Source organism: Giraffa tippelskirchi, chromosome 7 (genome assembly GCF_054371585.1).
Source record: "Giraffa tippelskirchi isolate mGirTip1 chromosome 7, T2T-mGirTip1v1.2.pri, whole genome shotgun sequence".
NCBI lineage: Eukaryota > Metazoa > Chordata > Mammalia > Artiodactyla > Giraffidae > Giraffa > Giraffa tippelskirchi.
Window position 1 is genome coordinate 75,256,562 of NC_137281.1, and position 17,442 is coordinate 75,274,003.

The 17,442-nt window shown below is 42.8% G+C and overlaps 1 protein-coding gene across 20 annotated transcripts in view; it reads left to right on the plus strand.

Annotated features, from left to right (window-relative positions):
* Positions 1 to 17,442, plus strand: part of PDE8B (phosphodiesterase 8B) — a 292,972-nt gene that overhangs the window by 108,684 nt on the left and 166,846 nt on the right. The window contains exon 2 of one of the 20 annotated variants that reach the window (XM_081505933.1): positions 11,715 to 11,859. The exons of the other annotated variants lie outside the window; for them this stretch is intronic. The gene's annotated coding sequence lies outside the window, so the exon portion shown is untranslated. The remainder of the gene's footprint in view (positions 1 to 11,714; positions 11,860 to 17,442) is intronic. 20 annotated transcript variants of the gene reach the window in all.

Below are 17,442 nucleotides of genomic sequence, written 5' to 3' on the forward strand. Positions count from 1 at the left end.
TACTGTAGCATTCTTCCTGTGGGAAAATAGGGTTAAGTTTCTTAATAATTTAGTTTTTTAAAAATTTCCTAAATATCTATTACCTGGAAAACTCTACAAACATTGTGTTTTGAGGGATGCAGTCATGAACTAGAAATTATATTTGTTCTTCAGGGAGTTAATAGCCTGAAAGTCACTCAGTCATGTCTGACTCTTTGCGACCCCATGGACTATCCAGTCCATGGGATTCTCCGGGCCAGAATACTGGAGTGGGTAGCCTTTCCCTTCTCCAGGGGATCTTCCCAGCCCAGGGATTGAACCCAGACCTCCCGCATTGCAGGTGGATTCTTTATCAGCTGAGCCACCAGGGAAGCCCAAGAATACTGGAGTGGGTAGCCTTTTCTTTCTCCAGCGGATCTTCCTGACCCAGGAATTGAACCAGGGTCTCCTGCATTGCAGGTGGATTCTTACCAACTGAGCTATCAGGGAACAACCTAGGAAGGGCAATATCACAGTTAGAAATAATTGTAAACTCACCAATGTAAGTTATGTTGTAAGAGAGGGGAGACACTGTGCTCACCGAGGGAGAACAACTCACTTTTGGCTGCAATGGGAGTAGAGGATAAAAGCTTTAAGACAAAGGCAGTGGCTCAGTTTGACCTTGAGGTTGGGTTTGATAGGCAGAAATAAGGCAAAAGTCACTCTAGGTGGACAAAATATTCTAAAATGAGTTGTTTTGATTTTCATAAACACATTGTCGTGCCAGATGGTTCCATCTCTAGATAACAGTTTTTGTTGTTTAGTCACTAAGTTGTGTCTGACTCTTTCTCGACCCCATGGACTGTAGCCCACTAGGCTCCTCTGTCCATGGGATTTCCCAGGCAAGAATACTGGAGTGGGTTGCCGTTTCCTTCTCCAAGGGATCTTCCTAAACTAGGGACTAAACCCATGTCTCCTGCATTAGGGCAGATTCTTCACCACTGAGCCACCAGGGAAGCCTGGATAATGGTTAAGTATCCACAAAAAGGAGGAACTACTATTTCTTGAATGCTTGCTGGTATTTAGGTACATGTGTTTTATCTCAACCCTCATGAAAACCTGATGAAGTAGGGAAGTGTCCCCATTAACAGGTAAAGAAACTGATGCTCGGAAAAATTAATTATCTTGCCTAAGGCCCTAGAGCTAGTACGTGGCAGGGCTGGGATTTAACTGATTTGACTCCAAAGCTTGTGCTCTTTCCACTAACTCCTGTTTCCTTCCTGTGGACATGTTCACAGATTGCTATTCATTCCTTCATTCATTCCACAAATGGTTGTTTACTATTGAACTTGTCCCACTTACCATGCTAGCCTCTGGGTTTGCTGTTTAGAGCTACAGTTGTATTTTTCCTGGCAACACAGCCATGCTGTGCTATTTGTTGTTGTTCATATACTAAGTCATATCTGACCCTGTGACCCCATGGATTGCAGCATACCAGGCTTCCCTGTCTTTCACCATCTCCCAGAGCTTGCTTAAATTCATATCCACTGAGTTGGTGATGCTGTCTAACCATCTCATCCTCTGCTGCCCCCTTCTCATTTTGCCTTCAATCTTTGCCAGCGTCAGGGTCTTTTCTAATGAGTCAGCTCTTCCCATCAGGTGGCCAAAGTATTGGAGCTTCAGCATCAGTCCTTCCAGTGAATACTCAGGGTTGTTTTCCTTTAGAATTGACTGGTTGGATCTCCTTGCAGTCCAAGGGACTTTCAACAGTCTTCTCCAGCACCACAATTGGAAAGCATCAATTCTTTGGCAGTCAGCTTTCTTTGTGGTCCAGCTCTCACATCCATACACGACTACTGGGAAAACCATAGCTTTGACTATATGAACCTTTATCGACAAAATGATGTCTCTGCTTTTTAATATGCTATCTAGGTTTGTCGTAGCTTTCCTTCCAAGGAACAAGTGTCTTTTAATTTCATGGTTGTAGTCATTGTCTGCAGTGATTTTGGAGCCCAAGAAAATAAAATCTGCCACTGTTTCCACTTTTTCCCCTCCTATTTGCCATGAAGTGATGGATGCCATGGTCTTGGTTTTTTTAATATTGAGTCTCAAGCCAGCTTTTTCACTCTCCTCTTTCACCCTCATCAAGAGGCTCTTTAGTTCTCCACTTTCTGCCATTAGAATGTATCATCTGCATATCCGTGGTTGTTGATATTTCTCCAAGCAATCTTGATTCCAACTATTGCTTCATCCAGCCCAGCATTTCGCACGGTGTACTCTGCATGTAAGTTAAATAAGCAGGATGACAGCCTTGATGTACTCCTTTCCCGATTTTGAACCATGTCCAGTTCTAACTGTTGCTTCTTGATCTGCATTCAAGTTTCTCAGGAGGCAGGTAAGGTTGTCTGGTATTCCCATGTCTTTAAGAATTTTCCAGTTTGTTGTGATCCACATAGTCAAAGGCTTTAGTGCAGTCAATGAAACAGAAGTAGCTGTTTTTCTGGAATTCTCTTACTTTCTCCATGATCCAGCAAATGTTGGTAATTTCATCTCTGGTTCCTCTGCCTTTTCTAAACCTAGCTTGTACATCTGGAAGTTCTCGGTTTACATACTTTTGAAGCCTAGCTTGAAGGATTTTGAGCATGATCTTTTTAGCATGTGAAATGAGCCTAATTGTATAGTAACTTAAACATTCTTTGGCATTGCCCTTCTTTGGGATGAAAACTGATCTTTTCCAGTCCTGTGGCCACTGCTGTGTTTTCCAAATTTGCTGACATATTGAGTGCAGCACTTTCACAGCATCGTCTTTTAGGAATGAGCCTAATTGTATAGTAACTTAAACATTCTTTGGCATTGCCCTTCTTTGGGATGAAAACTGATCTTTTCCAGTCCTGTGGCCACTGCTGTGTTTTCCAAATTTGCTGACATATTGAGTGCAGCACTTTCACAGCATCGTCTTTTAGGGTTTGAATTATCTCAGTTGGAATTCCGTCACATCCGCTAGCTTTGTTCATATTAATAACAATGATTCCTAAGGCCCATTTAACTTCATACTCCAGGATGACCGACTCTAGGAAAGTGACCACACCATCATTGTTATTCCGGTCATTAAGACCTCTTTTGTATAGTGCTGTGTATTCTTGCCATCTCTTCTTAATCTCCTCTGTTTCTGTTAGGTCCTTGCTGTTTCTGTCCTTTGTTGTGCCCATCCTCACATGAAGTCTTCCCTTGATATCCAATTTTCTTGAAGAGATCTCTAGTCTTTGCCATTCTGTTGTTTTCCATTACTTCTTTGCATTATTTAAGAAGGCCTTCCTGTCCCCGCTTGCTATTCTCTGGAACTCTGCATTCAGTTGGGTATATCTTTCCCTTTCCTCCCTTGCCTTTCTCTTCTCTTCTTTTCTCGGCTATTTGTAAGGCCTCCTCATACTATCACTTTGTCCTTTTCATTTCTTTTTCTTTGGGATGGTTTTGGTGACTGCCTCCTGAACAGGGTTACGAACCTTCATCCATAGTTCCTCAGGCACTCTGTCTATCAGATCTATCCTTGAATCTATTTGTCACTTCCACTGTATAATCATAAAGGATTTGATTTAGATCATGCCTGAATGGTCTAGTGGTTTTCCCTACTTTCTTCAATTTAACTCTGAATTTTGCAATGAGGAGCTCATGATCTGAGCCACAGTCCACTCTTGGTATTGTTTTTACTGACTGTATAGAGCTTCTCCACCTTCAACTGTAAAGAATACAATCAATCTGATTTTGGTATTAACCATCTGGTTATATCCATGTGTAGAGTTGTCTCTTGGGTTGTTGGAAAAAGGTGTTTGTTACAACCAGCATATTCTCTTAACAAAACTCTGTTAGCATTTACCCTGCTTCATTTTGTACTCCAGGACCATACTTCCCTGTTATTCTAACGTTCTACTTTTACATTCCCTATGATGAAAAGAACATCTTTTTTTGATGTTCGTTCTAGAAGGTGTTGTAGGTCTTCATAGAACTGGTCAACTTCAGCTTCTTCAGCATCAGTGGATGGGGCATAGACTTGGATTATTGTGGTATTGAATAGTTTGCTTTGGAAAGGAACCAAGATGATTCTGTCGTTTATGAGAGTGCACCCAAGTACTGCATTTCAGACTCTTTTGTTGACTATGAGGGCTACTAGATTTCTTTTAAGGGATTCCTGCCCACAGTAGTAGATATAATGGCTATCTAAATTCAGTTCACCCATTCCTGTCCATTTTAGTTTATAGATTGCTAAGATGTCAATGTTGACTCTTGCCATCTCCTGTTTGACCTCTTCCAATATTCTTTGATTTATGGACCTAACATTCCAGGTTCCTATGCATATTTTTCTTTACGTTCCCCTTCATGGATCAGCCTTGTTATAGCAAAGGGCTTGCATAACTCAGTGAAGCTATGAGCTATGCTGTGCATGTACACCCAAGATGGAGAGGTCATAGTTAAGAGTTCTGACAAAATGTGGTCCACTGGAGGAGGAAATGGCAACCCACTCCAGTATTCTTGCCTTGAGAACTCTGTGAATAATATGAAAAGGCAAAAAGATATGACACTAGAAGATGAGGCCCCAAGGTCAGAAGGTGTCCGATATGCCACTGGAAGAGCGAAGGGCAGCTGACTAATAGATCCAGAAAGAATGGATCATCTGGGCCAAAGCAGAAATGACGCTCAGTTGTGGATGTGTCTGATGGTGAGAGTAAAGTCTGATGCTGTAAGGAACAGTGTTTTATAGGAACCTGGAATGCTGTGGCAGGTCCCCTGCTAAATGTATGGGACACATGGGGAGACAAATAGCACCCTGACATTCCAGGGACATTGAGATTTCCAGTTCAGCATAAATTCAGAGGATTAATTTGATTTTATCAAGTGTCTTTTTCTCCCCTCATCCAATAATTAGAAAGGTACAGTGCTCAATGAGAAATAATAGATGGGAAAATAAAGAATATTTTGATGTTGGAAGATTTACAACTTAAAACATGGAAATTTCAGTATTTTAGGATTTTTTTTCTCTTTTTAAATTTATTTGGCTGCACTGGGCCTTAGTTGCAGCATGTGAAATCTATTTCCTCGACCAGGGATTGAACTGGTGCCACAGAACCACCAGAGAAGTCCCAGTAGTTTAGGGTTTTAGCAGTTGAATACCTGAGTGCCCAAGAGCATACCTCACCTAAGCCATACAGATTGTGATACCAATAAAAGCCCATGTCAGCATTTTAAGTAGCAAGGGTGTGGAGAGGGAAAAAGGTGAGGGTAGAGAGGGCGAGGTTTGTTGAGAACCAAATAAAACTATGTGTTCAGAAATTTCATCTGCTGGCCTACTTTTAAACAAAATCTTTTGAAAAAACTGAGAAATGCAAAAAGTAAAGTAAAACTCACCTATATTATGACCAGTTTCAGTTCAGTTCAGTCGCTCAGTCGTGTCCGACTCTTTGCGACCCCATGAATTGCAGCACGCCAGCCCTCTTTATCCATCACCAACTCCCGGAGTCTACCCAAACCCATGTCCATCGAGTCGGTGATGCCATCCAACCATCTCATCCTCTGTTGTCCCCTTCTCCTCCTGCCCCCAATCCTACCCGGCATTAGGGTCTTTTCCAATGAGTCAACCCTTTGCATGAGGTGCCCAAAGTATTGGAGTTTCAGCTTCAACATCAGTCCTTCCAATGAACACCCAGGATTGATCTCTTTTAGGATGGATTGATTGGATCTCCTTGCAGTCCAGGGGACTCTCAAGAGTCTTCTCCAACACCACAGTTCAAAAGCATCAATTCTGCAGCGCTCAGCTTTCTTCACCGTCCAACTTGCACATCCATACATGACTACTGGAAAAACCATAGCCTTGACTAGACGGACTTTTGTTGGCAAAGTAATGTCTCTGCTTTTAAATATGCTATCTAGGTTGGCCATAACCTTCCTTCCAAGGAGTAAGCGTCTTTTAATTTCATGGCTGCAATCACCATCAGCAGTGATTTTGGAGCCCCAAAAAATAAAGTCTGACACTGTTTCCACTGTTTCCCCATCTATTTCCCATGAAGTGATGGGACCAGATGCCATGATCTTAGTTTTCTGAACGTTGAGCTTTAAGCCAACTTTTTCACTCTCCTCTTTCACCTTCATCAAGAGGCTCTTTAGTTCTTCTTCACTTTCTGCCATAAGGGTGGTGTCATCCGCATATCTGAGGTTATTGATATTTCTCCCGGCAATCTTGATTCCAGCTTGTGTTTCTTCCAGCCCAGCGTTTCTCATGATGTACTCTGCATATAAGTTAAATAAGCAGAGTGACAATATACAGCCTTGACGTACTCCTTTTCCTATTTGGAACCAGTCTGTTGTTCCATGTCCAGTTCTAACTGTTGCTTCCTGACCTGCATACAGGTTTCTCAAGAGACAGGTCAGATGGTCTGGTATTCCCATCTCTTTCAGAATTTTCCACAGTTGATTGTGATCCACACAGTCAAAGGCTTTGGCATAGTCAATAAAGCAGAAATAGATGTTTTTCTGGAACTCTCTTGCTTTTTCGATGATCCAGCGGATATTGGCAATTTGATCTCTGGTTCCTCTGCCTTTTCTAAAACCACCTTGAACATCTGGAAGTTCACGGTTCACGTATTGCTGAAGCCTGGCTTGGAGAATTTTGAGCATTACTTTACTAGCATGTGAGATGAGTGCAATTGTGCGGTAGTTTGAGTATTCTTTGGCATTGCCTTTCTTTGGGATTGGAACGAAGACTGACCTTTTCCAGTCCTGTGGCCACTGCTGAGTTTTCCAAATTTGCTGGCATATCGAGTGCAGCACTTTCACAGCATCACCTTTGAGGATTTGAAATAGCTCAACTGGAATTCCATCACCTCCACTAGCTTTGTTCGTAGTGATGCTTTCTAAGGCCCACTTGACTTCACATTCCAGGATGTCTGGCTCTAGGTGAGTGATCACACCATCGTGATTATCTGGGTCGTGACGATCTTTTTTGTACAGTTCTTCTGTGTATTCTTGCCACCTCTTCTTAATATCTTCTGCTTCTGTTAGGTCCATACCATTTCTGTCCTTTATTGAGCCCATCTTTGCATGAAATGTTCCTTTGGTATCTCTAATTTTCTTGAAGAGATCTCTAGTCTTTCCCAATCTGTTGTTTTCCTCTATTTCTTTGCACTGATCGCTGAGGAAGGCTGTCTTATCTCTCCTTGCTATTCTTTGGGACTCTGCATTCAGATGGGAATATCTTTCCTTTTCTCCTTTGCTTTTCACTTCTCTTCTCTTCCAAGCTATCTGTAAGGCCTCCTCAGACAGCCATTTTGCTTTTTTGCATTTCTTTTCCATGGGGATTGTCTTGATCCCTGTCTCCTGTACAATGTCACGAACCTCTGTCCATAGTTCATCAGGCACTCTGTCTATCAGGTGTAGACCCTTAAATATATTTGTCACTTCCACTGTATACTCATAAGGGATTTGATCTAAGTCATACCTGAATGGTCTAGTGGTTTTCCCTACTTTCTTCAATTTAAGTCTGAATTTGGCAATAAGGAGTTCATGATCCGAGCCACAGTCTGCTCCCGGTCTTGTTTTTGCTGACTGTATAGAGCTTCTCCATCTTTGGCTGCAAAGAATATAATCAATCTGATTTCGGTGTTGACCATCTGGTGATGTCCACGTGTAGAGTCTTCTCTTGTGCTGTTGCAAGAGGGTGTTTGCTATTACCAGTGCGTTCTCGTGGCAAAACTCTATTAGCCTTTGCCCTGCTTCATTCTGTACTCCAAGGCCAAACTTGCCTGTTACGCCAGGTGTTTCTTGACTTCCTGCTTTTGCATTCCAGTCCCCTATAATGAAAAGGACATCTTTTTTGGGTGTTAGTTCTAAAAGGTCTCGTAGGTCTTCATAGAATCGTTCAACTTCAGCTTCTTCGGCATTACTGGTTGGGGCATAGGCTTGGATTACCGTGATATTGAATGTTTTACCTTGGAAAAGAACAGAGATCATTCTATCGTTTTTGAGATTGCATCCAAGTACTGCATTTCGGACTCTTTTGTTGACCATGATGGCTACTCCATTTCTTCTAAGGGATTCTTGCCCACAGTAGTTGATATAATGGTCATCTGAGTTAAATTCACCCATTCCAGTCCATCTTAGTTCGCTGATTCCTAGAATGTCGACATTCACTCTTGCCATCTCCTGTTTGACCACTTCCAATTTGCCTTGATTCATGGACCTAACATTCCAGGTTCCTATGCAATGTTGCTCTTTACAGCATCGGACTTTGTGTCTGTCACCAGTCACATCCACAGTTGGGTATCATTTTTGCTTTGGCTCCATCCCATCATTCTTTCTGGAGTTATTTCTCCACTGATCTCCATTAGTATATTGGGCACCTACTGACCTGGGGAGTTCATCTTTCAGTGTCCTATCTTTTTGCCTTTTCATACTGTTCATGGAGTTCTCAAGGCAAGAATACTGAAGTGTTTTGCCATGCCCTTCTCCAATGCACCACAATCTGTCAAGACCTCTCCACCATGACCCATCCGTCTTGGGTGGCCCCACAGGCATGGCTTAGTTTCATTGAGATAGACAAGGCTGTGGTCCGTGTTATCAGATTAGCTAGTTTTCCCTGTCGGCCGCCGCCCCCGGCCCCCTGGCCCTGCCTAGGCTCTGCTGGTCGCCGCCCCCGGCCTGGCCTAGCCCCTGTCGGCCGCCGCACCCGGCCCCCGACCCCCGGCCCCCGGCCCCGGCCCCGCCTAGCCCCTCTTGTCTGCCGCCCCCGGCTCCGGCTTCCTACTAATCACATGACCAGTTTAAAAGCATATATATGTATATATGTGTATGTATAACATGTAAATGTGCATACATACTTGTTTCCCGTGTGTCCCATACATACATGTCTATGAAGTCGCTCTCCCTGTAGGCCTACTCCTCTAGCCCTACCCTGGAGGTCATCCCTATTAGCAGTTTGAAATCTATCCTTCCTAATTAATGATTTGTACTTCCTCTTTATCCATAGTGAAGATCCATATTAATTTCCACATACAATCCTCATTTTATCTTTTTACAAAAACAGGACCATTCCTCTGTTTTTGCTTTTCTGCCATTTTCCCTTTTTAAATTTAAGGTAACTTCGGGCCCATTAATGAACTTATCTTTGACTTCTGAGAGAACATCTAGAAGTTCCTCCCACAAGGGTGCAAACACCATTGAGTTATCAGGAAATTGTAGGAAAGACTGGGAAGGTGGTCTCCTGGTCAGTTTGAGGGCAATATTCTTCCGTAGGTGAAGCCTGGGAGTAAAAGAAAAGTATCCTGACTGAAATACTACCATGACTCTACAGAAAAAGTTATGCACCTGCTTTTAATTGCTTTCAGTGCTGCATAATTCTCCCTAGTTACTCTGTGAACTTGTAAGAACCCACCCACGGAGAAAGTCAGATCTGACACATTGTGAGAATTGTTTTGAGGATCACAAGTCTTTGTGTCCCAAATACTAAGTGCTTCCAAGATAATTTATAAAATGTTGAATTTAAGTATCTCAACAAAGAAAAAAAAATCTAACCACACAAGACTAGAATCTTAAAAGTAATCATTATCCTGTGCACATACCAGAAGGTACTTAAAAATGATATAAACTGTATTATAAATACTTATACTATTATCTTTTGAACTGAAGCAAGTAGCATGTGCTTGTTACACTTTGTGCTGAATTAATTATGTAAAAGAGTGAAATTCAAAATATGAGTATAGTGACTGTATGATTAATGGCCTAAATTGCTTAAGTGGTTATCTCAAACCTCCACTTCATTTGTTTGTAGAGTTCTTCTGAAGAGCTTATCTATTACTTAGACCATGCAGAACACATACCCGTCCATATTGGGTCAAGGCTGGCCTGGTGAAGCTCCATTACTGAGCGTTGCTGCAAAGCCATAGTTCAGAGGCTGCTGGGGTCCCCAGAGCTGTTCACCTGGGCACCAGATGTTCTCATGTTTCTCTCTGTCTCAGCTTACCGCTGTGGCTCATTTTCTGGGATGACCACTGGGTCTGTGTGGCTTCGGATTTTTCCCTGCTTGTATACACAGTTGGCTAAGTTAAGGCCCAAATTGACTGTCAGTTTTCTATAGAAAAAGTCCCCTGTGTGACCCTCTGTTCAGAACTCGGGCTATTGTCTTGCCCTTCTGAGGTTCTGGTAGGTAGGAACCCAACTTCCTGACCACGGCCTAAGAAGAGAAGGTGCCGTCATGCTAAGTTATCATAACGCATCTCTTAGCCCTTAATGATGGTCTTGCTCAGGACTCTCCATTTCAGTTTTTTCATCTCCTGTGTTCCTCTGAGATGAAAATCATGGGGCCAAGTGTCTTTGAAGACTTCTACTTGAGATCATAGCAAGATGCCATCTTATTTTAAAGAGAGAAAAGCTTTTCAAATATTTGAGTGGACAGGTTGGCATATTCACGCTAATACTGAAAACATAGTATAGAATCAATCTTCATTTTAATTTCTCTCTTCTCAGTAAATATCTGCTTAATATAAATTGGTACTTCAAAAAATTCCCCATTCATACAGGATATGAAATACATAATATGAGGATAGGACATGTGTGGCTCCTGTTACTCCTGACTGTGACAGTGCTCAGTGTCACACTTTAATTACTGTAAACATCTGATACAAAACAAATGTACCACAGCTTGTGAAATCATTTTAATTGCTTTCTTAAAGTGTTTTTGTTCCATCCATAATTATATTTTAATATCACATTTTGCTAAATACTGTTGATTATGTGGAGCTCTGATGAGTGTGTGTATATGTAATAAGAAGAGAGACTTTAGATTCAGGAGGGTCAAAAAATAAACTTGCTTAATTCTGAATTTCCAATTCTTTGATGATTTGATTGTAAACAGGATAATTTTTTAAATTGTATTTACAAAATGTGGTGCATGACTTGAGCCGCAGTTGCTCTTCTCATGTCAGTTACTTTCATTTTATTCTGTATTTTTCCATCTTGATGTTCTCAATGTTCTATTCTTTTAATCTCTGTCCTTAGAGCTTTTTCACACCTTAGTTGTGGCTCCCATCTCCCTCTCCCCCCTTTTTTAAGGTCAGTATTTATTGGAAACTTCGGGCCACGTGCTAAATGTTAAGTGTTTTGCAGACATTGCTTTAACTACTTAAAAGAACTCTACGATGAAGGTATTAGTATCCATGTTTTATAAATATGCAAACTCAAGTCCAGAACTGTTAGTTAACTGCAAGGTTACCCTGCTGGTTAGTGATGAGAATTGAATCCAGGTCTTACTTCCAAAGCCTGCCCTTGACTTACTACCCTGTACATGCTTCTCTGAGCCGACTTGGGGTTTTCTTTAAAGCGTGAGTGACAATATTAGTCTCTCAGGGTTATCCAGAGGCATGAGTGAGAAAAGAACAGCCTAGTGCCCTGTGTGTGAATGGCATGGCACTACTTGAACAGCATGGGTAGTAAACTGCCCCCTTCTTGGTTATGGGTAGCAATATCTCCCACTGGGTGCACTTCATCCTGCCACCCACCACGCTCCCCAGCTCTGGTCGTGTGCACCGAGGAAGTGCCTAATTATGCAGGAAGGCAGTGATAAGGAAAGGTATGCCCTTGAGAGCTTTATACTTCATGCCACTTATCATCTGAGAGATGGGACCATCCCTAAGGCCATGCAGGGCAGGTGGTTGGGTGTTAAGCTGTGTACCAAAGAGCCTGTCATGGAGCCTGGGCATTGGATTGTCTTCTAGGCACCTGGCCTTCATGTTTCAGGCAGTTGTATGCCAGCCCTCTGCTGGAACCACTGGCTGATCACACCTGGTTGTCCGGAAGCCTCCTCCCTTCCACCTGCAGTGTGGTTCTCAGGAGCCCTATTGATGAAAGAGGACCAATGTTGTAAGTGTATATGTGTGTCTGTGTGTAATTTCCAATTTATTACAAACAAGTACTCATAAATACAATCAAAGTGGATTACTAGAAAAATTACTTTTTGTAAAAGACATATAAAACTGAAAATTTTATATTTAAAGCTGAAATATTTCATCAGAAGATTCAACAGCAGTAAAATTACATTTCCAAAAATATCAAGACAATCCAAATTGCTCTAAGTTTCTAAGCAGTTATCCTCAATGTTCATCCTTATTTCATTGTTGCTGGAGAACAGTTTCCAGGCTAGTACCAGCCTGCAGAGGACACTTTGAAAAGCTGGCCCAGCGCTCACCCTGACGGAGGCTGGCAGTGTGTGTGTGGGTGCAGGTCCTCCTGCCAAGGCCTGGAGGGGCGCCCACTGCCATCAGCTTGCATGTGGAATGCTTGGGCGTGGAGCAATGCCAGTCCCTTGCTGTCGTCCAACAGAGCTCTGCCCTTGAGGCTGGGTCCGTGCCTCAGCTCCCTGCTGGTTTCCCCAGGTCCTAGAACTCAGCCCGGAATCCTGACTGATGTGCCGTGACACAGAGAGGGTCCTGCCAGCGTTCTCCCTCCAGACCTCCATTCTCTGTCTGGACATATGGTCGTTGGCAGGATTCCGAGATAACTTATCAGTTTCTTATTGCTGTTGTAACAAATGACTGCTCATTGAGTGGTTTAAAACAACAGAAATGCATTCTCTCCCCTGGTGGCTCAGATGGTAAAGAATCTCCCTGCAATGCAGAAGACCTCGGTTCAATCCCTGAATAGGGAAGACCCTATGTAGAAGGAAATGGCAACCCACTCCAATAGTCTTGGGCTTCCCTGGTGGCTCAGATGGTAACGAATCCATCTGCAAGGCAGGAGACCTGGCTTGGGAAGATCCCCTGTAGAAGGGAATGGCAACCCGCTCCAGTAATCTTGCCTGGAGAATCCCATGGACAGAGAAGCCTGGCGGGCTACAGTGTGTGGGATCGCCAAGTCAGACACATCTGAGTGACTAACACTTTCACTTTTACTTTCACTTTTATCCTTTTAGTGTTCTAGAAGCCAGAAGTCTGAAATTAGTCTTATGGAGTAAAATCTAGGCCGTGACAAAGCTGGTTTCTTCATGAAGCTGTAGGGGAGAGTTCAATCTTGCCTTTTCCAGCTTCTGTTGACTACCAGCATTCTTTAGCTTGTGGCCACATTAATCTCTGCTTTCATGTCACATCTCCTTTTTCCATGGTCACATCTCCGTTATGAAAACACTTGTATTTACAATTATGGTCCATTCTGATATCCAAGATAATCTCCCTGTCTCTAGATCCTTAACTTAGTCACATTTGCAAAGACCCTTTTGCCATGTAAGTAACACAAGTTTTGGGGAAGAGGAGCTGGACCTCTTTGGAGGACAGTATTCAGCCTACCATCTCCTGATTTGGGGATTCTTGTCATTATCATCTGACCCACTGTAGGTTTTGCTTCTGCTGTGTACCCTTTTCACACACACACATACACATACACACACACACACACACACACACACTGGGCCATCTGCCAGGTGGAGTCATTTGTTGGGTCTGAGGTTGTCAGAGTCTGGGGGCACTGGTGTGGCAGCTAATAATTATTGAGTAATTTGCATTTTAGACATTCTGCTAAAGACTTTGTAGATTAGCCATTTAATACTCAAAATCACCCAAGGGGTACTGTGGCTTCCAAATTGTACATGCAGAAATGGCCTGTTCAGGAGATTAGGTAGTTGCCCAAGGCCCCTAGGCAGGTAGGTGTCCAGCTGCGTGCAGTCCCAGGCAGTCTGGCCCCATGCTGTAGGTCTCACCTCCACACCAGGCTGCCCTTGGACAGAGGCAGACCCTGAGATGTGAACTACAAGCACGTCCCCTACCCCTAAGCACCAGTCATAGGCCAGAGCTAGTGCCCCAGCCTGGTTCAGCTCCCTTCCTTTCCCATCTGGCCTGTGGGATGCACCTTCCCAAGAAGTGGCAATCAGGAAGAACACTTCCACTCTCTCTCAGAAGAGATCCTGAACCAAAGTGAGTGACTATGAGAAGAGCCCCTACTTTTCCAGGCAGCCTTTGGAGAGGAATAAGTTGGCCATCAGCCAGTGCTGGCCCTGTGAGGATGTGTCATTAAGCATTCCTGGCTAGAAGTCAGACAGGAGAGGGCACCGGAGGGCGTTCTCACATCCCGTGCTCCTGAGAACCTGCCTTGGCTTCTGGCAGCCCTGGGACCCTCTAGGGCCTTCTGCTTCCATTTAGGAGGCGGCGCTGGCAACCCTCGCTGGTACCGCAGCAACTGGGGTTTGGGGAAAGGCTGTTAGGCTGTGAGTCATCCTCCCTGACAGCACATTCTGAGTTCTGGTGGAGCAGTGTACAGCCAACTTAGGAAACGTTAGAAATCGAGAACCATGCCTGGTAGCCAGAGGCAGAAGTCAGATGTGGCAGAGAGCCAAGCTCCCTCAGATGGCTTCCCGCGTCAGCCTGCCCTCAATCCCCAGTCAGTGGAACCATAAAATGCCAAGCAAAGGGATGTGTCACAAGAATTAGGACCTTAGAAAGCACTCAGTGAGGGCTCCTTTGTGAGAGGTGCATGCCCCAGGGCTGGCCACGCGGGGCCTGCCGTACCAGGAATCCACAGGTGAACCCTGCCTTCTCCCAGACTAGGAGTTTATGAAATTCCATGGAATGTAAGTGTTTTCATATCAGTGTGGATAGATTATTGATGAGAATACAAGTTATTTGCATATCTTCTACGTTATGTAAGAACTGAAGTGGTTTATTTATTTTTTAATTTATTTTGTAATTGAAGGATAATTGCTTTGCAGATTTTTGTTGTTTTCTATCAAACTTCAACATGAATTAAGTTTACTTATTTCTCTATTCATTTTTGGCTGCACTGGATCTCTGTTCCAGCTTGCTGCCCGCAGGCTTTCTCTAGTCGCAGCGAGCGAGGGCTGCACTCTAGTTGGGGCGTGCCGGCTGCTCACTGCAATGGTTCCTCTCGTGGAGCACAGGCTTTAGATGTGCAGGCTTAGCTGCCCTGCAGCATTGGAATCTTCCTGGAACAGGGATCGGATCCGTGTCCACTGCATTGCCAGGTGGACTCCCAACCACTGGACCACCAGGAAAGTCCTGAAATAGTTTATTTTTTAATAGAGTTTATTTTTAGAGCAGTTTAGATTCATAGCAAAACTAAGTAGAAAGTACAGAGGGTTTCCATATTCCGCTCCCCCCCACATCCCCACACATGCACAGCCACCCTCCATCAGCCTCCTCCGCCAGAGTGGTGTGTTTCTTGAACATTGATGAACCTGTATTGATACATCATTGTCACCCAAAGTCCACAGTTGACATGAGGGTTTAGTCTTGGTGGAGTACATTCTATGGATTTAGACAAGTTATCATGCCATATATCCACCCTTATAATATCACGTGTTGCGCTAAAAATCCTCTTCTCTACCTACTCATTCTCCTTCACTAACCCCTGGTAACCACTGATCTTCCTACTATCTCCATTGTTTCATCTTTTCCATAGTCATATAGTTGGGAATATATAGTATGGAGTCTTTCAGATTGGCTTCCTTCACACACTGATGTGCATTTAAGGTTCTTCCTTATATGTTCATGGCTTGAGAGTTCATGTCTTTTTTTTTTTTAACCACTGAATAACGTTTCATTGTTTAGATGTACCACAATTTATTCACGCCTTTACCTGAAGGACATCTTGGTTGCCTTCAAGTTTTGGCAATTATGAACAAAGCTGTTCTAAAGGTTCAGGTGCATACTTTTCTGTAAATGTACAACTCCTTTGTTGTTGCTTGGTCACTAAGTCACGTCTGACTCTTTGTGACCCCATGGACTATAACCCACCAGGCTCCTCTGTCCATGGAATTTCCCAGGCAAGAATTCTGGAGTGGCCTGCCATTTCCTTCTTCAGGGGATCTTCCTGACCCAGGTACCGAACCTGCATTGGCAGGGACGGGGGTTCTTTACCACTGAACTGCCAAGGAAACCCCTTTCAACTCCTTTAGGTAAGTGTAAAAACCATGATTGCTATAAAAGCTTTGTTAGCTTTGTAAGAAACCACCAAACTGTCTTTCACAGTGGCTCTATCATTTTGGATTCTCACCAGCAGTGACAGTTCCTATTGCTCCACAGCCTGATCAGCATTTCACATTGATCGTATTTTATATCTTCAGCATTCTAATGGATGCATGTATGTCATTGTTTTAATTAGCAATTTCCTAATGGCATATGATGTGGAGCATATTTTCATGGACGTATTTGCCATCTATATATCTACTTTGGTGAGATGTCTGCTAAAGTCTTTTGCCCATTTTTAATCAGGTTGTTTTTTATATTATTGAGTTTTAAGAGTTATTTTTATATTTTGATTAGCAGTTCTATATCAAACGTGTCTTTTGCAGATATTTTCTCCCAGGCTTCTCTTCTCATTCTCTTGATATAGTCTTTTGCAGAGTAGTTGTTTTTCATCTCATTGAAGCCCAGCATATCAATTACTCCTTTCATGGGTTGTGACTTTGGTATTCCATCTAAATAGTCATCTAACCTATTTTATCTTCTAGGAGTTTTGTAGTTTTGCCTTTTACATTCAGGTCTAGGTTTCGTTTTTATAAACTTTTAAATTGAAGAACAATATCCAAACAGAGTTTGAAAATCATAAGTATACCGTTTGATGAATTATCACAAAGTAGACATTTTTGTAACTATCACACAACTTAAGAAATGATATTGAAGCTGAAGTTCCAATACTTTGGCCACCTGATGCAATGAGCCGACTCATTGGAAAAGGCCCTGATGCTGGGGAAGATTGAAGGCAAAAGGAGAAGAGGGTGGCAGAGGATGAGATGGTTAGATAGCATCACTGACTCAATGGACACGAATCTAAGCAAACTCTGGGAGATGGTGATGGACAGGGAAGCCTGGAGTGCTGCAGTCCATGGGGTCACAAAAAGTTGGATAAAACTTAGTCACTGAACAACAACAACAGTAACTGTACTGAAAATTATCAGAAGAGAGAAAAATTCTTTTTACCAAAATCCTGAGCAAGAATATGTGAATTATTTTATCTAGTTCTTTCCTTTAATAAAATAACATTTCCTATGTGAAATATTACTATTAAGTTGGAATGTGTTCACAAATTCATCATATTTTGCTTGATGCTGATATAGTGACCTATTTAGTTGGCAAAAATTTGCCTGCATTTCAGGAGATGCTGGTTCAATCCTTGGGTTGGGAAGATCCCCTTGAGGAAAAAATGACAACCCACTCCAGTATTCTTGCTTGAGAAATCCCTTGGACAGAGGAGCCTGGTGGGCTACAGTCCATGAAGTTGCACTGAGTCAGACAGGACTTAGTGACTAAACCACCACCACCAACACCACCACCACCACTGAAAAAAAATAATATTCTCCAATCACAGGCAGTTTGCAATCTACCACAATACACTAACCTTGCTGTATAATTACCTTCTATTTTTTGTTATTATCATCTTTGGACACTTCACATTTACCTATGTTAAAACTTTTATGAACTTCTAATATTTAGTTATTCC